The 23,965-nt window shown below is 39.3% G+C and overlaps 1 protein-coding gene across 2 annotated transcripts in view; it reads right to left on the bottom strand.

Annotated features, from left to right (window-relative positions):
- STARD13 (StAR related lipid transfer domain containing 13) overlaps positions 1 to 23,965 on the bottom strand; it is a 386,813-nt gene that overhangs the window by 209,953 nt on the left and 152,895 nt on the right. The gene's annotated exons all lie outside the window — the stretch shown is intronic.

The raw sequence follows: 23,965 nt of genomic DNA, 5'->3' as shown, positions 1-23,965 counted from the left end.
TATTGGGATATCATGTGATCCAGGCTTCCATCTTCACTAAGGTATTATATACTTCAAATGATGCTAGAACAAAGTATTATCACTCTCATTTTATAGATGAAACAACAGGGTTACAGAGATATTATAGCCCAGTCAGTTTGGAAAGTAATCCAACAAATAACAATTTACTTATCCTGACTTGTAGAGAACAGTGATTCATTTTAATATAAGAATGAAGGATTCCAGGACATTTCAATGGGGAAAGAATAGTCTTTTCAACAAATGATGCTGGGACAACTGGGTATACACATGCAAAACAATGAAGTTGGATCCTCTCACACTATATACTCAAGTTAACTCAAAATGAATCAGAGACAGTAATGTAAGAGTTAAAACTATTAAGCTCTTTTTTTAAGTGTATTTATTTATATTTACAGAGAGAGTGAGAAGTAGGGGAAGGGCAGAGGGAGAGAAAGAGAGAATCACAGGCAGGGGCTGGATTCCACAAACTGTGAGATCATGACCTGAGCTGAAACCAAAAGTCCAACACTTAACTGACTGAGCCACCCAGGCGCCCCCAAACTATTAAATTCTTAAAGGAAAACATAAGTAAAAATTTTTATGGATGTGGAGAAATTTGAATCCAGAATGCAAAATGTGCAGCTATTTTGGAAAACTAACAGTTCCTCAAAAGGTAAGACATAGAGTTACCGTATCACCTAGCAATTCCATTTATAGATATATATCCGAGAAAACTGAAAACATATGTTCACACAAAAACATGTACACGAATGCTCATAGAAACATGATGCATAATATCTGAAAAGTGGGGACAACCCAAATATGCATCAACCGATCAGCAGATAAACAAAACATGGTATATCCATACAAGGGAATATTATTCAGCCATAAAAAGGAATAAAGTACTAATGCATGCTACAACATAGATGAACCTTGAAAACACTGTGCTGAGTGAAAGAAGCCAGACACAGAGGCATACATCATATGATTCTATTTAAATGAAATGTGTGTAATAGGCAAATTCATAGAGACAGAAAGTGGCTCAGCATTGCCAAGGGCTGGGAGGAGGGAGAAAGAGGGTGTGATTTCTAATAGGCATTTGGAGGTGACAGAAATGTGCCAGAATCAGGTGGTGGTAATGGTTGTAAAACTTTGTGAAAATACTAAAAACTACTGAGGTATATACATTTTATAAGGGTGAATTTTTTGTAAGTTATATCTCAATTAAAAAATATTTTTTAAAGAATGTGATTCTAACAATAATTAAATTATCTTTGTGATTCTGGAGAAGCAGCACAGTGGAACGGAAAGAGTGCTGAATCAAGAGACCTGAGTACCTGCCACCTTTCTGCTACCAAGATCACTGTGATGATGGGTCAATTATTCACGCTCCCGGGTCTTTGGTGAGGACTTATCAAATAAGGAGTTGGATTCACAGATGATCTCTAGAGTCGCCTTCACTTCCGCAGCTCAATGTTTCTAAGTCTATACAAAAACTTAATATTTGTACAAAACCACAACAGAGATGAGATATGTATTTGTATACTCCTTACCATACTTGTGTAGTTTAATGGGTGAGAGCACACCTTTGCAGGAGCCATACTGTCCAAGCCTTTGAAAGCCCTGCTCAGCCATGTGCTAAATGCCTGACTTTAGACAAGTTACTCCACCTCATTCCGCCTCAGTTTCCTCCTGTAAAACTGAGTATTAGATGACTTTGTATTTGGCAAGCACTAATCATAAAGCATACTAATAGATGTTTAAAACAAACTAAGGTGATTACAGCTTTTGGCTACTTCTAGAATTAAAGAGCGATTGCTGAATATCTAGATTGTAGAAAGGGGTGTACCTAGTGATTTTTTTTTTCCAAATGTTATTTCTTTCCGTCCTTACACAAAGATTTAAGGTACTCGCTTTACATAAGGAAACAGTCAGCTCTACTGAGTGACTTGGGCCAGGAGCTCTCACTCTAAAGCTCTGCCCCCTCCCCCTCCCCCAGGTCCTCCCAAAATAGAGGCCACACACCAAGATGCCAGGGTCCTGCCTGTGCTGGGATCAGGGCAATGCAGGGTTTCTTGGAATAGTGGATGTGGAGGTGAGCTAACCAGTATGAGAAAAATGACATTCGTCTGAATATGACCCGAAGTTTTATGTCCTTCTCCCAGCTCAACTTATATAATTTTTTCAGAACCTGGAAATTCCCAAAGTATGTTTATACTATATATTTTATGTATGTTTCTCTAAATCACATTTCTATCCATAGATATTTTTTCAAACGATCAAAAGATGGAAATCTAGACAGAAAGCTGGACTAGCAAATTTTCAGGGAAAGTCATGACACCCTCCATCATTCATGTCAGTATACGCACACTCATTCTTCCATTATAAACATATCATTAAAGGTTAGTCATGGACTAGTCGTGTTTCTAATTCTGAATGTTTGAAATAATTTCTAGATTTTTAAGGACATTTACAAGTCACACAATCAACTTTATGGAGACCATTAAACATTGTGCATGTAGGGGCACCTGCATGGCTCGCTTCTGACCCTTGATTTCGGCTCAGGTCATGATCTCACGGTTTGTGAGATCAAACCCCGCAAACTGGGGCTTCTCTCTCTCTCCCTCTCTGTCTCTCTCCTGCATGTGTTCTCTGTCTCTCAAAATAAATAATAAATAAGCATTTAGTGTATTTTATTTGCTAGGAATAACATTTCTATTGTTTAAAACTGACTGAATACTTCTAGGCAGGCCTGTTCCTTCCTCTTTACTTTTGTTTACAGCATTCTCTGCACCTCATAACCCTGATTTCTATTAGTTCCATTAAGAATAAAGGTAATAAAAAATAAAAACTGACATTTTAAGCACTTACTCTGTGCCATCCCCATTCTTTTACATATTTTATTCAAGCACACAACAACATGATTATTAGCCCCATTTTACAGATGAGAAAACTGAGATATCTGGCCTAAAGTCACATGGCCAGGAGATGGTAGCCCACAAAAACTGGGGCTCTCCCACTATCTAGACCTCATGATGAGTAGGCATCAGTTCTCGTTACTTATCCTCCTCTCCAGCCAAGCCAAAGCCATCTCTTTCCAGAGGCTTTCTACAAGCACCTCTTATTGATAGGAATTTATTTATTTTTTCCTCTATCTTTTCAGCATTTATAAACCCAGTTTTCTAGGACATTAATTTGTTACCTTTGGTAATTTTTTTAAGTATCATCAAAGACATGTATTTTGCACATCATGTTTAGCTTTTGTTGAATTATAAAGAAGAGACTGTGATATTTCTCTTGCTCTCTCTCTCTCTCTTTTTTCTTCTGCTATGTCTGACCTGTTCATGAAAGAATGTTCTGAATTAAAGTGGGTGTTCAACAGACATTATCAACTCACCACTCATTAATCACAGTGGTGGGATTAGCATGTGTGCAATCGCCTAACAGACACTATATCTCACTTCAAAATCGATTTCATTTAGTTTTACATTACTACTCACTATTGCATCTAGTATCTTCACTTACAGAACTTTTCGAATCTAATGATGGCAATCAACAAGATTGGCTTATATCTCCTCATTATGTACACAACATGCAAATAAACAGCCCAAAGTTTTAGTAACATGAAACTTCAGAACAACGCAGTTGGCAAGATCTTGACCTACAGGTGAAAGGAGCCCAACATGTGTTGTTTACGCTGTTCTCCACAAAGTTTGGCTGAGTAGTTAAACCGCCAGGAGTGCATTCAAAAATGTATCGCATATTTTCCTTTCCTAACAAATGAACCAGAAAATATATTTTGCAACTTGGAAAGGCATGTTTTCTCCAAATACAACTGGAAACTTACATCTGCACATAAAAATGTTGAACATCTTAAAATATGAACAAATGCGAAGGTTTTAGGAATGATCTAACAGCTGTTGCACACACAGATGTGACGTAAAAGCTGCAGAAACATTATTCAGCTATCCAGAAATAGGATCTAAAAGCCTTCTCTTTTGGTACAGAAGAATTCATTTATTTTCCTCTTTTTAAACAAGACCTTTCAGAAGTTAAAAAGAAGAGACTGCTGTATTTAAAAGCTAAACCAATACACGCTATGATAATGTAATAGAGTTCACACTTCTATTAATTTGAACTAATATTCCATTTTTGAAAGATATACAAAGCCCTGCAGATATTAAATTAGTTAAAACTTCCAGGCCATTATGAACAAGCAGTAGTATGATTTTCTCATGAAACACACACACACACACACACACACACACACACACACACTTTTTTTTTTTTAAGAAACTTGGAGATAGAAATATAGGCAAGAACTGAAACAGAATAAGAGAATAAATTTGAAGTCCTGATATTTTTTCTTCTGGCCAGAAAATGGGTACCACCATGGAGGGTACCACAGAATATAATGAGAAAAGGGCCCCTCGCCTCCAGCGTGTGCAATGCTGTGTTAATGGCACCTACTCACTTTGTCCCTTGCTGATTCTCTCAGCTCCAACCACACCAAGTGCCTTCTAATCCCTGGCCTGACTCAATGCTTTCCTGATTCTGAACCTTCACAAATGCTGTTCCCATTGCTTTAAATGTCTTTTCTAATACTTTCTTCTAAGGAACTTCTACTATTCTAGAACTTAGCTCCAATGCTATTTATTCTTCAATGAAGCCTTCTCCAACCTTTCTGATGCTATCAATCCCCTTGCTACACTTCCATAGCACCCTTTCTTCTCCTACATAGCACTTTTCACACTGTAATTAAATGATTAAATGTGCGAAGGTCAATCCACAGCCCTGGACTGCAAGTTTTATGAGATCTTTTCCTTTTCAGCTATGTCCACAAACCCGGCAAAGCATCTTGCCCAAAAGAGCACTCAACATATTAATGCATATATTTACACTTCAAAGCACTATCTCTAACCTCCTGCTTTCGTATTTTCCTATGCCTTAAACTTGGTTTTCGGGCCTTCAATTAAGTTAATGCCAGGGAAGAATGGTCTTTGGCAACGCATGTGGCCAGAGCTGTGCCTCACGCTCATGAAGAGAGCACTGGACTCTATAAAATGACTCCCATAAGAAATTCTCCCCTGCTCCTTAAACCAGTCTGATTTCTATTCCAATGTCATTCCTTTCTGGTCTGGTTTCACAGTCTCCACTGAGAAAAAAAAAAATTGCATTCCTCTCGGGAATTTCGTAAGGCTATTTCCACAGCTGATGATCACTCGGATTTTATGGGGGAGGGAAGTTAAAAAAAAAAGTGCTATATTTCACAACAGCTGAAATAATTTTCTGCCAAAACCTGTTTTAAATTCAAAGTATGTTTTTTCTGTATGTACAAGGCAGCTACAGGTCTAGAGATATAATGTGACATATGAATTTAGCACTCTCATATGCACAAACAGAGCAGATATTTTTATATACTACTAATGATAATAATTACTATTGACTCTAAAGTAAGCAAATCCATATTTGTTTTCAAGTTAAGTGTGTTACTTGAGAATATTTGAAAACATTTGCTAAAGGGGTGTGAACAGTGCACATGCTCGTCAAAATCCATCTGTCTGAATCTATTAACTGGCATTTTCCCAGCTGGGGCATTCCTCAAGTCCTGCATAACAGAAGCTCCTTATGCCAAGGGTGAGGGCTGATACCTAACTTAGAAACCGGGTTTGTTTCATAGAGAATTAAAAATTCTACACAGACTTTGAAAATGTGTATCTCCATGAGCCCAGCATATCAAACACAGAACCAAAGGTTGAGGTTGAATAAAGAATTAAAGTCTGAAGTTCCAAAATCAAGCTAGTCCTCAAAACTGTCTTCCTCTTTTTAAAACAAATCCTCCAGAGCTTGCTCACAAAAACATCTTGAAAGTACTCACGAAAATTATTCAGGGAAGGAGGTATTTAGTGCTTCATCACCTTTTGTCCCCCCGCTAACCTCACGGCTTTCCATCTTTTACTCAATGTTAATGAAGAGATACTACATGTGTTTTTGTAATTTGTATGTTTTTGACAGATTAAGATATTTGGATTACCTAATTTGAAAAAACCCTCTACTTTTATCATTTAAAAAGGTTGTATGTGGCGGGGGGCGGGAGGGGGGCCTTGGTTGAGCATCTGCCATGGGCTCAGATCATGATCTCATGGTTTGTGGGTTCGAGCCCCACGTCAGGCTCTGTGCTGACAGCTGGGAGCCTAGAGTCTGCTTCGGATTCTGTGTCTCCCTCTCTCTCTCCTGCTCCTCCCCAACTTGTGCGCGCACACGCGCTCTTTCTCTCTCTCAAAAATAAATAAACTTAAATAAACTTAAAAATAAATAAATTTTAAAAAATCTTCTAAAACAAAGGTTGTATGTGTCCTTTGAGTACACTGAAGGTAGTAATAACTATGTGCAGATTGCTCATTACATACTGATCTCTATCCATACCGAGTCTATCCCTAAAACCCTCCCTTCTGAAAGTGGGTGCTGCTTCTCCAGTCTATGCAACAAGTCATTCCTCCTGGCCCTGGGTTTGTTTTCCTGCCTCTATTTTTTTCTTCCTTATAGAGCTAAAGTGTATATGGTACACTATATATATATATATATATATATATCTTTTTAAAAAAGTAAACTGAAGGGATTCCGAACCTGCACGTTAGAAAAGCTTGTCATTAGGCTGCTTGAGTATCATCGACCACTCACCATCCTTTCTGAAAACACCAGGAGCACGACTGTGCTTTTAGTGCAACCAGCACTAAGGCTGAACTTAACTTTTATCTCTAACCTTCATCCAACCCTAAAATGGCTGACATGCCAGCTCTCAGGACCTGCAGAAAAAAATAGGATGAGATCCTTTCCCAGACACTCACTCCACTTGCTGTCATCAACTAACAGTTCTGCCCATAGCTACCTCCTGATTAGTCCCATAAAGAGGAAATAGAATGAATAAAGAAAATGAAAAGTAGGATGAAGCCTTGGTATAACCTAGGATTTTGAATCCTTTTTCTTTACAAAACTTTTTCATGTGAGGCACTTTAGAGAATTTTAATTTTAATCCCCTTCTCTTGCCCATCCCATTATGGGCTGGATTAAACTATCCAAATGTTGCATGCCCGAAGGGCAAGAAAAGAAGGGGGGAAATAAAAACAAAAACATACCCTGCCTCCTGAACTGTCTGACACATAATTTATGAACCTTAGAAATTCACCATCAGATCTCTGAAGCCTAACTTTGTCTCTGTTATAGACAGCGGAAAAGTCAAGCTGTAAGGACATAATTCATTAATTCATGAAAAGCGCCAAGGAGATTTATCCCCATCCTCCCCTCCTCTAAAAACACAAGTGCTACATTTCAATAGAGTTAAATATAAGAGCTTCCTTTCACAACAACTGTAAAAATCACAGGATGTATAAAATCATTTTAAATAGGTAAAACAAATAAACAGGAAATCCCCTGCATCTCCACCTGGCATTACTTTGGCTGTGCCTTACATGCTGCGAGAATCCTGAGACTGATCAAACCAGAGTTGCTGTGGGAACTTTCTTCACACCCAGTGTACTTTCGTACACTGAAGTTTGACACGGAGGCCATCAAGGTAAGAGGCTAAATTTCAAATGAAATTTCAAATTTGGCCTATTTCAATAAAGTGATGTAAACCAGACACAATGCCCTATGAACTGAGCTCTTGTTTTCAACTATTGTCTTTGGTTTTCTTCCTGTACTCACACATCTAGGGAAAGGAAAGGAAACCACATTGAGAGAATCTGCTGTGTGATAAACTGGTATTTTTTAAAGAGGGTCCCAGAGACCTACAGCCTCACAATCCTCAGGAAAACATCTTAAAAATGCAGGCTCCTGGACCCCCATCTGTTTAAACTGGGTTTATAACTGTTGGATCCCAGATTCTGTATATTGAAAAACCCCTCAGACGATTCTTCTGTACTAAAAGTTAAGAATGAATGGAATGACTTTGTCTCAATGCTTTCGTACAGGTTCTCTTATTTAGCCATTGAAGACTACATCTCACCTCAGTTCCAGGAGTCTATTAACACCCAAGTGGTGATGCTAATAATTTAATTTGTATGTTTGTTCTCCCTTTACGCAGAAATGACTGTGCTCCTCTTCTGCCATGGATGCACCATGAGTGAGCATTTGAGCCTTCAAGGAAAACAGCCCTAACCACGAGACTCCACTTAATTCCTAAGCCTCCATAAGCTTTACTTGTATCACATGAAAAATGAGTGTAGGGGAGACTGGGTGGCTCAGTGGATTGAGCATCCGACTCTTGATTTAGGTTCAGGTCATGATCTCACGGTTTGTGAGCTTGAGCCCCCGCATTGGACTCTGCGCTGACAGTGCAGAATCTCCTTAGGATTCTCCCTTTCCCTCCTCCCTGTCTCTCTCTGCCCCTCCCCCATTTGCATAAGCACTTTCTCTCTCTCAAAATAAACTTAAAAAAAAAAAAAGAAAGAAAAAATGAGTGTAATACTGACTTGCTAGCCCTGTTTTAAGTTTTAGATACAATAACTTGTGTACCTGGAACACGGTTAGCACCCAAAAAGTTGTAGGTATTGTCATTTTTCTTGAAAAAAATGGTGCCACCAAGAAATAATTGTATATGTACCCATATTGTGCTTCTATCTTAGAAGAGCACATTAGACATGTGATTATAAAGCAGTGCTACCATTTAAAAAATACCTATACGAGCCATGCGTCTGCTATCTTCAGTGAAGGAATTCTCTTGGGAGATCACATTTACTTTTAAAAATGCTGGCTGGCTCGCTTGAAATATTTCAAAACGCTCTTTTGAGTACACGTTAGAAGTATGTAGTGATTATTTTGAGGTGCTTTTTATAATCAGTATGCTAGTTTTATGATCAACAGGTATGTTTTATAATCAACATGCTATTTTTTTTTAATTTTTTTTTCAACGTTTATTTATTTTTCGGACAGAGAGAGACAGAGCATGAACGGGGGAGGGGCAGAGAGAGAGGGAGACAGAATCGGAAACAGGCTCCAGGCTCTGAGCCATCAGCCCAGAGCCTGACGCGGGGCTCGAACTCCCGGACCGCGAGATCGTGACCTGGCTGAAGTCGGACACTTAACCGACTGCGCCACCCAGGCGCCCCACAACATGCTATTTTTATTACTATAAATAAATAAATAAAATTGTAAAGGGGGCAAATCTGTCCTTTAAAATAGATGTTTGTGGTGCCAATTTCTTGCACTGTGAGTGCAAGTGAGTGTGGACCTGCTCTTTAAAATAGGGGGCGCCTGGGTGGCTCAGTCGGTTGGGCGTCCTGCTTCAGCTCAGGTCCGTGAGTTCGAGCCCTGCGTTGGGCTCTGGGCTGATGGCTCAGAGCCTGGAGCCTGCTTCCGATTCTGTGTCTCCCTCTCTCTCTGCCCCTCCCCCGTTCATGCTCTGTCTCTCTCTGTCCCAAAAGTAAATAAACGTTAAAAAATTTTTTTTAAATAGTTAGATCTTTCACGGACAATCCTGGTGAGAAGAAGGTGATTGGTTTTCTCTGGGGACCCAACATTAAAATCTAGCCAAAGAGAAGTGACACTCATTTTCTACTTATTGTGGTTCATAAGGGGGCAATTCCCCAGGAAAAGCATCAAGCATTATGCTAGGGAGGCTGGGTTGCCAGCGGCAGTATCATTTGGACACAAATATTTCAGTATATTTTCCAAAATCTGTCTTATTTGGTTTAATCAAGCCTAAAACATCACTTCTATTTTTCATACACTGCCTCTTTACAGGCTTTCTTGAGTTAATATACTTAGTCTGTAGAAATTACTTTTCCTACTACAAGGATTTCTATCCAGAATAAGCAGTAGCCAGGTATAGAAGTGATAGAGGATGTGCTCTGATATACAGTTCCCTCTAAACTAATATGTACAGAGGTTTGAGGGCTCCTGAGACAGATCACCTGGTTCTAACTCTTTGCTTCGGAATACTCCTGAGCTTTGTGAAACTGGGCCAAGATTCACATACATTTCACAGTCTAAATGTCTCCATTATAAAATGAAGACTTCGATAATATTGACCCTACAATACAGGTCATTAGGGTGACATAAAAATTATGCATGTGAAGTGCTTAGCACGGTCTCGGGCACATGGTAAGACTCAATCAAAGCAGCTGCTATCTGTTTTGCCAGGATCTCCTTGGCGGGGAGCAATGGTTTCATCTAAACTGGGAAATTCCTTAATTTTTTTTGAAAGGTTGATGGAGAAAGGCTGAGAGGAATGGGGTTAAGGGATTTTTCTATGACCATCTCAACAATCTCCCTAATTTAGCTCATAATCCCCTTGAGGTCCTAAGTACAGTGTTAATATTTCCCACATTCCAAAAGGGGGACTCTGGTCACAACAAGATTTCTAAGGGTGCCAGTAAGTTATCAGTGGAGGTAGAATCAAATTCAGCATTGTTTCCAGTTGGGTTCTCCAACAGTTCACTGCCTTTCACATGCAGATGATTTGTTATGCAATAATTTAATTCAATGCTTTTCATAAAGAATGCCACAGAAGGGCTTCTTCATGTGTGTTACTTTGGTGTTGCCCTGGTGACATTTGAAGAGCCCTCGGGCAACCATGGATATCTGAGGATTCCAGAGAGCAACTCCATGTGAACAAAAAGGGTGAGTGTTACAATGCAGCTGTTCAATGGAGATTCTCAAGTTATGTATCATGAATTAGAACTTTTCTTCTGGCTTTTTTTTTTCTCCTCCTTGCCTCTAGTCAGTGTGTTGGATAAATAAATTCAGCTTTCCAGGAGAGGCTAAGCTTATGCATCACCAAAGAACTCAACTATTTTTAATGAAATTTTGTAAAAACCTTTTTCATCGTGAACCTAACGCCATTCGGTGTATATATTACAGTCAAAGAATTATAAGATTTCTTATAAGAATTGTAAGAAATCCTCCACAGTGGTAAGTTTCTTAAAGGAAGAATTTTATCTTATTCATTTTTGTGTCCCCACTACCTGGTATGCGATCTTGCCTCAAGTAGGTCATCCATAAATGGATGGTTCTTTTTAAAGACACTATTTAAAAAAATAGTCCGAAATCTGAAAAATTGATAAAGAAGTCAGATTAGTTTTCTATGAAAATTACCGACTACCAAATCTCTGTAATATACCAGATGTATAGCACACACTTCCCAGAACTGTAAACTTGTAAATCCATGCAACTGCACCACGATCAGGAGTGAAAAAGCCCCAAGGAGCAAGGCAGGAAAGTGGAAATTCACAGGAGTTTCTGTAGTTTCTGCTAATTTAACTAAAGTCATTGTTAAAAGCCACAGAAGACCTCAAGTTCTTTGCAACACCCATGCAAGAAAAGAGGCTCTGATGGTTATTCTTTAAAGTGGTAGAGCAAGGTAACCTTAAAAAGATAAATACGAAAATAAACAGGGGCTGGTGATTCTTACCTCAAACACTGATGGAGAAAGGAAAACAGATTCATATGACATAAAGCCCTAGAGCTAGAAAAGAAATTACAGACTACCTGATATAGCACTGGTAGTCATGGATAAAATCCACAGGCTCATAATCTGGTCCCTGCCCACCTCTCCAGTTTTCTTGACCCCAGGTCCCATCAATCAATATATACAATTTACTCATGCAACTTCATTCCTCTCTGTTTCTTTGCATGTGCTTGCGTTTTCCCTTACTTAGGATGTAATTTCTCTCCTTTAAGGCCCCACTCAAGGGTCATTGGCTCGGCAAAGCCAGGCCAAGTTCATCACTCCATCCTCTAATCTACCTCTATAGCTTGTATATTCTGCTGCTGCCGTTGCATTTGTCTACAAGTCCTTGAGGGTAAGACTTCGTGTCTTTTTCATCTTTTTATGCTTGGGGCATAGAGCAGAGCAGAGTATCTGGAATATGATATTCATTAAATGTTTCTGAATGAATGAATGGATCTAATTAATTCTTCCCATTTGTGTCAAAAAATTGAGGGGCAGAGGTTATTCTCTCCTTCTTTTTAATTAAGCACTGGCCCCTATGTGACTAGCAACTAAGTATTTATGGGGTTTTTTGGGGTTTTTTTGTTTTTTACAACCGAGACATTAACTAAACTTGATATTTCTGGGAGGCCTCTAAAAAATCTTTCTGGGGAGCCTGGGTGGCTCAGTCGGTTAAGCGTCTGGATTTAGCTCAGGTCATGATCTCACGGTTCATGGATTTGGGCCCCACGTCAGGCTCTGTGCTAACAGCTCAGAGTCCGGAGCCTGCTTCAGATCCTGTGCCTCCCTCTCTTTCTGCCACTCCCCCACTCATACTCTGTCTCTCTCTCAAAAATAAATAAACATTAAAAAAAATTTTAAGCCACTCTTGGCCTTTATCATCTTTTCTTCTCAACTCTTACATCATACACCAGATAACTGCTCATGGCAAATTATACTCAAGATCATATCAGGATCCTTCCCCGGCCTGATGCTGCAGAGGACCTGGCCATCTGAAAACCCCTTTTCTTACCACTCTCCCACTCAATCTCCAGACCCCAAGCCCCACTGACATTTTGGCCTTTCTTCAAACACATCCGTGCTCTCCTGCTTCAGGAATGATCCATGTCCTATTCGCTCTGCCTAGAACACTCTTTGCCCCAGATCTTTGAATGTCTCTGCTCCAATCTCCTCCTCCCCAGAGAGATCTTCTGTGGCCATCAGATCCAAAATAGCACTCTCTTTCATTCTCCAGTTCCTTCTCATTATTTGTTTTTCTTCATGATGTGCTATTTGTAACACATATTATGTATTTATTCATTACTATCTGTCTCCTTCCACTCAAATGGAAGCTTGGTGAGGGTGTGGATTTTGTCTTTTGGTCACCACTGGATCCCCAGTAGGTGGGACAGTGTTTGACATGGCAGGGACTTAATAAATATTTGTTGAATAATTTAAGTGAATAAGAAGAACTTGGAGTCACTATGAGGAAAAAAATCATATGATTTGGGGGGTTAAAAAATCATTTTTTCCCTCTAGCTCTGTAATTTAAAATAATGGCCCAAAGGGCCATTAAATAGATGAAAAATTGTTATTTAAATTTCAATTATGCTTTCTCCCATTTTCGTCACCCAATATGTGACGATAGCAGTATTAGCTTTCTTTAGCTATAAAATTTCCATTTGCACCTTGGAAGGAGGCAGGAGGACAGGTCAAGGTTATCTTGCAGGGCGTGGGGCCACCAGAGCACTTAGAAAGGAGCAATTATTCCTTTAATGTCCTTCAGTCATTGAGGCAGTGAGTCAGGCTGCCGGAACAAACACTCATAAACATATTTCATGGGGAAAGCTTCGCTCTTGAGGTAAGGAACCATTTTTCCCTCAAGAAGTTTGTACTCTAGACTAATTTCAAAAATGGGCATCTTGCTTGCTATTGGATGGCCAAGTATGAATTCACCTATAATCCTATGAGACACAGCTGGACTCTAATCTCAAATTTATCACCAATAAGATATGTGACCTGGAATGGGTTAACTGAATCTCTCTGAGAGTCAATCGACCCTTGTAAAATGAATAGCCTGGAAAAGGTAATCTGAAAGTCATCCATATGCTCTAACATTTCATGTGTTTTCCAGTTAAAAGAAAGAAAAGGATGGAATGTTGGCTGTTATTTCCTCATAATATTAAAGGGCTTGAATAAATATACTATCTTGATCAATATCAGTTCAGCCTTTTGAAGCTTGCTAGGAAGTAATTTCACAAAAGGAGAAAAGGCATTTTTTTATTTCTTTAACAACTAGGTGTTTTTACTATGTGGGTTATACGGTGGGAGGTAAAAGATTTTTTTTTTTTTAACATAAGACAGTTTCTCAATTATAGTACAAAAGAAATCTTCCTGGTTTCTGAAGACTGGAGTATTCAGCAGAATGAAGAGAAAGGCAGGTACTTGAAGCCAGATGAGACTATGCCCTCTCCTAGATGTGCTGGCCTCAGCCAGGTTTCTTCACGTACCCCCTCCTTAAAATGGGAATGATAATCATGACCTCAGCATCTTGCTGTGATGGTTCGCATGGTGACATGTGGAGAAACACTGAATTAGGGGCCTGACATGCAGCAGGCCCTCAAGCTGCTCCCACATTCTAGCCCCCCTGAGAGCACTTAGGTACGGAAGGCGAGACTGTCTGGAGGCAGGAGTGGGCATAACCAGAACAGCACTAGCAACAAAATCATGAAGGAGTTGAGCTAGTCCTTGAAAATGGCTAAGATCTAGGTAGGCAGAAGAGAGAGAAAAGTATGAGACTAGAAGACACTGAATAGCACAAGGCATAGAGCCTGAAAAAAAATCATGAGTTTAGAGCCGTTTCCAGTCACTGGTGAGAGGACAGTGCTGGGCAGGCAGTAAACAAACAACAAAAATCACCTAGGAAGCTTGCTAAAAATGATAACTACAGACCAATCCTCTCCCCCACCCCCTACCACACACACACAAACACACTCATTATACTGCTTCCCCAGGGATGATTTTGATCCAATGGATCTGGTGAGGAGTCCAGGAGCCTGTATTTTAAAAGCTTTTCTAGTGGTTCTGATGCTCAGTTAGGCTTGGGAGCCTGACTCGCAACTGACCTCTCACAGAGCAGAGCTCACACTGGGCAACAGGAAAGAGACCAGAAGACTGAGCACTGGAGTAGGAGCTGGATCCAAATCCCTCTCTGGCCCTCACTGGTCATGAGGCTTTGGGTAGTCACATTATTTTTCTTATTTTCATTTGTCTCACTCAAATAATTGAGATCATAGCACCTACCCCGCCTTTCTCAAGGGACTTTTGTGAGAACCTAATGATTTTAATCCACTGTTATATTACCTTAATGGAAAGACATTTAACTGTAAGTCTTACACAAATATTTAGGATCACCATTAATCATCGTCTTTATTACCATGGGGACCCTGGGATGCCAGGATGCCATGGTCAGCTCCCACCTAATACCCCCTGTGGTAACCTTGAGGCAACACTGGGTGGGGCTCTGCAAATAGTTCCCTATTGTCACAATGACACCCATCAACACTTACCCCTTCTTCCTAAGTGCTAGACTGTGACAAGGATATGGCTCTTGGAGTCTTCAGGATCTCACAAACCTTACAAGTCATGTGAATTGTGCCAGCTTCCCAAATCTACATAGCTACAAGTAGTAGTTATGTGCCTTGGACAAGTTACTTAACCTCTCCACGCCTTAGTTTCCTCGGGCATCACCTGGAGGTAGTCGCACCCAGGGCTACTGTGTACAACTGTGACTTACACAGAGCAACCAGCCAAGGGGTGGGGGTGGGGGGCACACAGGATGAAATTCAGGCCAGGGTACACTCACTTAGCTGCCTGCCCTTGGGGCTGCATTTGCTCAGAAGAGGCACCGTTTTCTAATTCGTGAGCCCAGAGAAGAAGCCTTTTTCTAAATCACAGCAAGCTGCTGTGGGTGCTAACAGTGACCCTGGCAGTACCTTTCCTGAAGCCTGGGCATCAAATGAGAAAATGTGTGAAGTCTTTAGCATAATGCCTGGCACACAATGGGGTCCAAGCAGGTTTGCTGTTAATATTATAATGACCACTGGTTCATTCACTCAACAGACACTCATTGTGCACATTCTGTATCCCAGCTACTGTGCTAGGGCAACTGGACTATCGACAGTGAACGAGGCACCGTCTTTTTCCCGGGAGGAGGTTGGGGCTAAGGTGCAAACAGACACTTGAGTAAATCATTGTATTTGAGTACTGATGTAGGGGACCTTGTCCAGAGTGAGAGTTATAGCTTCACTTTCCGAATTCTGGCAACTGTGCTATTAAGGTTTAATTTACTCCTATAGATTTTTTTTTTTTTTTTTTAACCTGGCAAGTCGAACTTGTTCAGGCTCTTGGATAGAGCTGTTTACACCTCTCGCTCTTCTCATATGTATAGATCTGAACATACAGAAGGAGCTTACCAAGCCACTGTCACTTGATTCTCCTTGTGGAATAGCACCTGGGCCCACCTTCGTGCCATGGCCCTGCTGTCAGCCAGGTTCACTTCTAACATGGCCTTGAATCCACCGACGAGGGACCTACTTATTTACTACCTAGAACTATGCAAGCACATTCTTGTTTGAAGTAGCTTAAGAGCAAATGAAAATGCACTCTTTTTTTTTAGTCAATTGCCCAGAAATACTTAGCATTAAATAATAAACTTAATTTCCAACAAAAGAAAGTGTCCTTTTTAAAAAAACATTATTAAATGGTGAGTTCTATGTATAGCTTCCGTTAGCAAAGAGGGATTTTAAACTGTGCACTACTAAGAGACTAGACTCTAGTCAGCTTTAGTGTTCTTCATGGAGACAGGTGGACATAATGACAAAACAAAATGTTGGCAGATATGGGCTGAAAATCCCTGGTGATAAATGATAGGCTTTATTACTACCTCTCCTAATTTCCTTTTCTTAGTAAGTAGCCCTGGATGAACCTACACAGGAAATAACTTTAATGGTTTTAATAGCAGTGGCTTAATGAATTAATCTATTATGGGTATTGCAAATAACTTTTTAATTAAGAAAAAGCTTAATTAAGCACTTTTCAAAACAAGCCTTGGATCTGAAAATCTAGATTACCAAGAGTTGTATAATTTGTCCCTATTTCCTATTATACCTAAACACTGCAAAACCTTAAAAAACTAATTAAAATATTTGCTTCAATATATGTAATAGCTAAAATAAAATCACTATAGCTCTGTAAACACTAGGGGTAATGTTATTGCCTTATTTTATAATGATGCTGTCAGAATCAATAAACAATAAAATAAAACAAACACAATTTCTCCCTTGGGAGATCGCCTTTCCCAAGAGCAAGAAGCACAGGACACGTGGATTATAGATTGTAGGTGCTTAAGGAAAGGCTTCCAAGGTCCCTTCCAAATCTAATATCCTAGGTTTTTATGCATCCCTTTATCTTACTTAAATAACAGCAAGTCACCAATGAAGGTGAACTCACAAATCAAGGCATGAGTCTACAAGACCCTGGCTTTCTCTGAATGCAGGACCAGCTATGTCACTTGGCAGGCACCGTACAAAAGGAAAATGGGGCCCCTCCATTCAACGATTATTAATAATTTCAAAATTTCAATAGAAGAACACTAGACCAAGGACGGAGCCCTTCTGAGCAGTGACCCTGCGTGAGTGCGGTGCAGGGGCTGTTGAGAGATTCTACAGGTGTTCACAGGCCCAGGATTCCCAGCTTGCCCCCCAACTTGTTCCACTCCAGTTCTGGCAGAGGTAGCTCCAATTACAGAAAGTACCAATTATAAGTTGTTGCTGTTGGTGGAGGTAGGTAACCAAACCAGCATGGGGAATGGCACTGGCAGGCATCTGAGGGTATGCTTCTGGGCTTCAGCTTCCTCATCTCTCAGAACATCCTATGAAATCTACACAGAAAGGGAGCTAAAAGACTTAGTGCATTAAGTTTCCTTCAGACACATGGTCCGGTTTTACAGGCTCATTGATCTTTAAAGCTAAATGGGTCCTTAGAGATTATCTAGTCTAACTTCCCTCATTTTAATTAGGTCTCCATCAAATTCCATTTAGGCCAAGGGCATGGGAATGAATTCATGGTTGCATACCTCTAAAGCTGATGGTGATTTTGATGAACAAACCATAATTGATATCTTTCAGAAAGACAAACGTTAGTAGAATGAATGATTCATGCTAGAACACTAATGGGTTACACAAGATGCTGCCAACCATGCTGCCAACATATGTAGTTTTTGATTTTTTTTTTTTTTTTTTTTTTTTAATCTCAGAGCAAAGAGAGTGAGACTAACGTCTCAGCTCTTGGAAATCCCTGAACATGGGATTTTTTTTTTTTTTTAATTTTTTTTTCAACATTTATTTATTTTTGGGACAGAGAGAGACAGAGCATGAACGGGGGAGGGGCAGAGAGAGAGGGAGACACAGAATCGGAAACAGGCTCCAGGCTCTGAGCCATCAGCCCAGAGCCCGACGCGGGGCTCGAACTCACGGACCGCGAGATCGTGACCTGGCTGAAGTCGGACGCTTAACCGACTGCGCCACCCAGGCGCCCCTGAACATGGGATTTTAAGAATAGGTTCATAAGATACGGTGCTGGGGTAACCATCTGACTTGATCTCAGCTCAGGTCATGATTTCACGGTTCGTGGGATCAAGCCCCATGTTGGGCTCTGTGCTAACAGTGTGGAGCCTGCTTGCGATTCTTTCTCTCCCTGTCTCTCTGCCCCTCCCCAACTCGTGCTCACGCACACTCTCTCTCTCTCTGAAAATAAATAAATAAGCTTAAAAAAAGAGACATGGCTGATGAATGAAGGGGGTAAGTGGTTTAAGGCTAGAGATAAAAGCATCTCCTTTACCAGGAAATATGTCTCTGCTGCTCTATTCTCCACTTGCATGTACACATACAGTTGACCCTTGAATGACACAGGTTTGAACTGTGCAGGTTCACTTGTATCTGGACTTTTTCCCCCAAAAATACAGTCCAGTACTTTAGATGTATTTTCACTTCCTTATGATATTCTTTTTTTTTTTTTTAATGTTTATTTTTGAGAGAGAAAGAGAGCATGAGTGGGGGTGGGGGGTGGAGGGAGGGGGGCAGAGAGAGAGAGAGAGAGGGAGACACAGAATCTGAAGCAGGCTCCAGGCTCTCAGCTGTCTGTACAGAGCCCAACATGAGGCCTGAACCTACAGACCACGAGATCATGACCTGGGGCTCGAAGTCGGATGCTCAACCGATTGAGTCACCAGGAGCCCCTACTTCCTTATGATATATTCTTAATAACATATTCTTTTCTCTAGCTTACTTTCTTATAAGAACACAGTGTATATATACGTATATATGTATGTATGTATATATACACACACACATATGTATATATAATATACAATATATTATATTATTTTGTTATATTTATTTTACATTATTATATATTTTTTATTTTATTATTACATATTATATAATATATATTATACAAAATATGTGTTAATTGACTATTTATGTTATTAGTCTGGTCAGCAGTAGGCTATTTTTCGTAGGTAAGTTTGGGGGGCACTCAAAAGTTATACCTGGAGTTTTGACTGTGCGGGGGTCGCTAGGAGTGTCTGTGTGTATATAGCCATATAAACTCTCATACAATATTTATTAGGGGCCAGACACTATGCTAAATACTTTGAAAATATTAACTCATTTAATCTTCATAACAACCCTATACGGTAAGTACTATGCGTATCCTCCTTTTTAAAGATGAGGAAACTAAAGAACATTGAGATTACTTATCTTTCCCAACGACCGACTGCTTAAATTTTGGAGGCAGGATTCAAACCCATGTAGTCTTGGGCTCCAGTAGCCACTCCCAACCACTAGATCACGATGCCATGCCAGTAATCCTCCATCATGCCAAACACAGCTAATCCTGCCCTCCACTACATACGCACTGAAAGTAAAGTAACATGCATTTACAGTCCTGGGTGCTCCATGCTCCTGGCACTGTAGCCATAGCTGTGGCAAATATGTATATCAACATTATGACTGAAGTGATGCTAATTTCACAGATGTTAATCACCATTGCACAGCTGTGATTTTATTCATATGACATCTCAAATAGCTTCAATCCCTTTTCCACCACTACAGTGCTACTCTACGTGGTTAAGAGTTCTCTTTTTCATTTGCCATTATTGATTTGATTTAGATTTAAGAACAAAAATCAAACATACAGCACAAAGCTTCTTTCTTTTTCCAGAAAGAATAAAACAGCCTATATTGAAATATATGAAAGTTTTTTTTTTTTAACTTACTTACTTTAATTCTAACAATTGTTCGTCTTTTATGTCTATTGCTTATGACGTATTTTCTTGGGACTAAAATAAAGATGTAATTTATTTCCAAGATCATGAGGACACCTCCTCATGGCTGGGACAGGTGCAGTCTATCACTGTTTTTGAAGAGTTCTGAGATGAATGCAATTCACTGTCAGGTGGAGGAGGGAAGCAATACTCGGACCTCCTTGCAATGTCACTGTGACCATCCGTACGTTTCCATGCAGCGGTGCGTTAGTGTAACTTACACTGTTACACATATTCAAATATTTGCACTTTTAGAACCTTATCACAGTGATAAATATTACATTTCAATGGAAAGTGCTTTCAAATATCTTTCAAGGAACCTGGCTACTTTTCTACTTTATCAGATGGAGAGAGAATAAAAAGCATCTGATAAGACTTTCCAACTTAATGTCAGCAAGTAAATATATTAATTTTCATGGGATTGAACAACAATTACCTCTCATATTCATTTGATTTCCTATATAGGAAAGAGAAAGAAAAGTATTCACCAAACACAGTATGCCGTGTTAAAATATAGATAAAATATGCAGCATGAGACAATATAACAGAACCGTAAGATTCTGAAATTTTTATTTTGGATAAAAATGTTACTAGGGAAATAGTCTGCCTGAAAATATAAAATGGCTTGACACAGCAGATTTGCAAACGCAATATTGTGTAGTCATGGCACATTCTATACTGTCCTTTTGCAATTTCTGGAAGCTTGCTCTATTTCTGGTTAAATAGATGAGTTAAGTGATTTGAGCAGCATAATAAAATTTGTGTGCTTTGCCAGGATAAAACCACAGTACTAAATTAATATCCTGCACTACAGTCCCAACATGCTTTGACAAGGATGCTATTTCATGGCTCAATAAATACTTATTGACTAACTACAAACATGACAAAAATGTTTGTCCTTCAACTCGACTGTTTTAGGACTAAACATTCAAGGATTCTGAAAAAAGCCCAGGAATGTTGTAACACTTTTCAAACCACTTTTGTTTTCATTTTGCAATATCACTAAGCTTGCAAAAGGGCAGAATGAAATATACTGTTGGATAAACTCCCAGTAAACTACAAGGCCTTTTAGCAAATTTTTCCTTATAAGTTGTTTTATTGAACAGAAGGTTTAAAAAAACACAATGAAAGGAGTATATATTCATTAGACGTGTGCTCCATGTCTCATGTTGTTGAGTCAAAAAAATTGTACCACATGGTCTCCTCAAGGAGTTCCAACCAACTATTAGGGCTCGTGTCTCTTATACAGAGCACCACCAGCAATTAATGAATGTGATCATTTCCTTGCTCCAATTCTTGGAGGAAATTGTGTTGCTTCTAAGGATTAGCCAGCATGCTGCAGATAGGTTAGGCCAAGTTTAAGTTACTCTTCTTACAAATGCAAAAAGTTAAGATAGTATTTCTTTTTCTCAGAGAAATTCCCTTCAATCAACTTTATTATGGACAAACCATAACTGATAAAGGTCAGTAAATGGATGCAGTACTCAAAACCTCAATATAGAGAACTTTTCTTACAAGCTAAGCTTTGTTTGAGTAGACTATTCCTGGATATCATGACATTGAAAAATTCATCTTTCCAATATAAAGCTCTTACTTCATCATATGTGGGGTCAACAGGTTATAATAACCATAGAAATATTCCTGCTAAGACCACTTATACTTAACCATATTTTTATTTTTTTTAATGAGGGCAAACTTGAGCAGCCTTCCCTTCAAATGTTATTTGAAGTTTTTAATTTCTACTTTGTGGTATCATTTCTAAATTTAAAAAAGTTATATTTTATTAGCGAGACATATTTTTATGATTATTTTCATTCATCAGCAGTTCTGGGACCAAATAAATCTGTCACAAAAGATTATTCAGCATAGCACGATTATTCTTCTGCTATAAGAATGCTGAATTTAGACAGTGTTGCTTTTTCAAATTCTCCAGAAACTTAGCATATGTATATATAGAGTTCACATCCAAATAGTGTGCTCTAAATATAGGATGCCCTAGGATTCTGTCCTTGGCCCCTCCTCTTATTTACATATTTTTTCCTAAGTAACCCCATCTAATCCTTAGGTTTTATTCTATAAAAGTTATATGACAATCACTTCTGGATTTATATTTCTGGCTTTGACTTTTCTTCCAAACCCGTACTTGCACAGCCAACTTTTTGACTTTTACTTTTGGATGTCTAAGAGGCACTTTTGGTCTAAGTTGGCTCAAGGAGAACTCCTCAATCCTCATCTGTCCAATGCCAAAAGCAAAAACAAACAAACAAAAAAACAAAAACAAAAACAAAACTTCCTTTTGCAGCTGCAACACGCGTATCTGCCATGTGCCCCATCTCAGCCCATGGCACTACAACCCAGGAGTTCTTGATCCTTCTCCCTCACCTCCAGCAACTAACCTCAGCATTGTCGTCTCTCCTTTCAACACATATTCCAAATATGTCTCTACATCTCCATCTCTATCACTATTACCGTAGTCCCTGTCACTGTTTATCTCTCACCTAGACCACTCTGGCGGCAATTAAACCAGGACCCGCCACTCCTCTGCATAAAGTCCTTTGCTTCTTACCATAGGTAGAACCAAAAGCAAATTTCTTACCCTGGCAACTAGGCCCAAACTTTTATTTTTCTGTAAAATGACAAGCTCATTCCAACCCTACTTAATCAAAACTTTTCTTAGGGGCCTAGAATATGACCTTCTGCTAGACATAGACTTTTGAGAGTTATAAAATGGTAGTTAATATAAGTCAGTGGTTCTTAGGCCAGGTTACCCACTGGAACCATCTGTGGAGCTTGAAAAAGAATACTCATCCCCAGGCCCTCTCTAAACTGAAGCAGAATCTCTAAGAGGCAGCCAGGACACTGATATTCATAAAAGGCTCCCAGTGATTTTATGTGTAGCTAAGGCTGAGAACCCTTATATAAGGAATATGTTCTCCTTCTCTGATTTTAATTGCATACTTACTTAGATTTTTTTTGTCATTGTTAATATAAATCACATCTAAATGTATTCTCCTTTCAAGAGATGTTTAAAAAAACACCTGACAAGTGGGATGGCCTGTACCTTACAGGAAAGTGACAATAAAAAGGAAGAACGCTGATATAAAACACATAAAAAGGATCAACTGGTATCATCCTGTGCTTTTTGATATCACGGAACACATTTAGATTTTAATAAGGAACGTCTTTATCGCCTATGTTCTATTCTTGATCCCACTCTGCATTAAAGTCCCAGTCTTGTGTTTACATCACATCACAGGATGCTACTGTTGACTCTGAGAATGAATGAACCTGTTTTAACATGACAAGAACTCACTGAAATTTGGTGGAATTAGTGTTTCTCATCGAAACTCAAACTTTTCAGTGTTTTAAGTTAGTTTATTCTTGGCAGCAATAGAACTTCCTGTGTCTAAGAGAAATGATTTAAAATGAGACTATAAAAGAGATCAAAAGACTTGGACATCAGTTAGTTCACAAGCCACCTAAACACTGTTATGTGAGTATAAAGGAATCAAACATATGGATTACATTTCCATTAAAATAGAGTAGGGTTTTAAAATAAAGGAGCAGAAAGCTTTAGAGAACTCATTTGGATTTTCTCAGACCTTACCATTTGAAAAGTAGTTCAAGCTGCTTACAAACACCAAAAGCTGAGGGGTATGCTGCTGCCTAGAGAATTTAATGATGCTACAAAAGCTCAGAATCATCACCAGTGGTGGCTGATTAGAGATCTGGGGAAGCCAAAAGAACCTGTCACTCACCTATCTTGAAGAAACCTACATTTAGGCTTTATGACAGCCTCTCATTCTTATAGCCCTTGGCTTCTCATAGTGATGGTAGTGGGCAAGGCTCACCACCTAGGGGCCCCTGACAAGCTAGAGGTATGGCTGTTGGTTTCAAATCTCTATGAGCCCATACACTTAGCAGTCCAACAGGATGACAAAGGGACATTGTTTTAGGTGTATAGGGTTATCTTTGTCACTCCAGGAGTAAAAAAAAAGAGCAATTTTTCCAGTTCATTTTACTATTCTTTTTTAAACTAATTGCAAGTGCCAGACTTGGAGAAAGGATGTGAGGTCCGTGTGTCTCCATAAAGCCTATGGAAGAAGCAGGGTGACTGTAAGGGAAAATGGGCACAGGTGGCCTTTGACTTT

The sequence above is a fragment of the Puma concolor genome, chromosome A1 (genome assembly GCF_028749965.1).
Source record: "Puma concolor isolate L17-30 chromosome A1, mPumCon1.1.hap2, whole genome shotgun sequence".
Lineage (NCBI taxonomy): Eukaryota > Metazoa > Chordata > Mammalia > Carnivora > Felidae > Puma > Puma concolor.
Note: the sequence above shows the minus strand (reverse complement) of the source record. Positions and strands in the feature narration are given on the sequence as shown.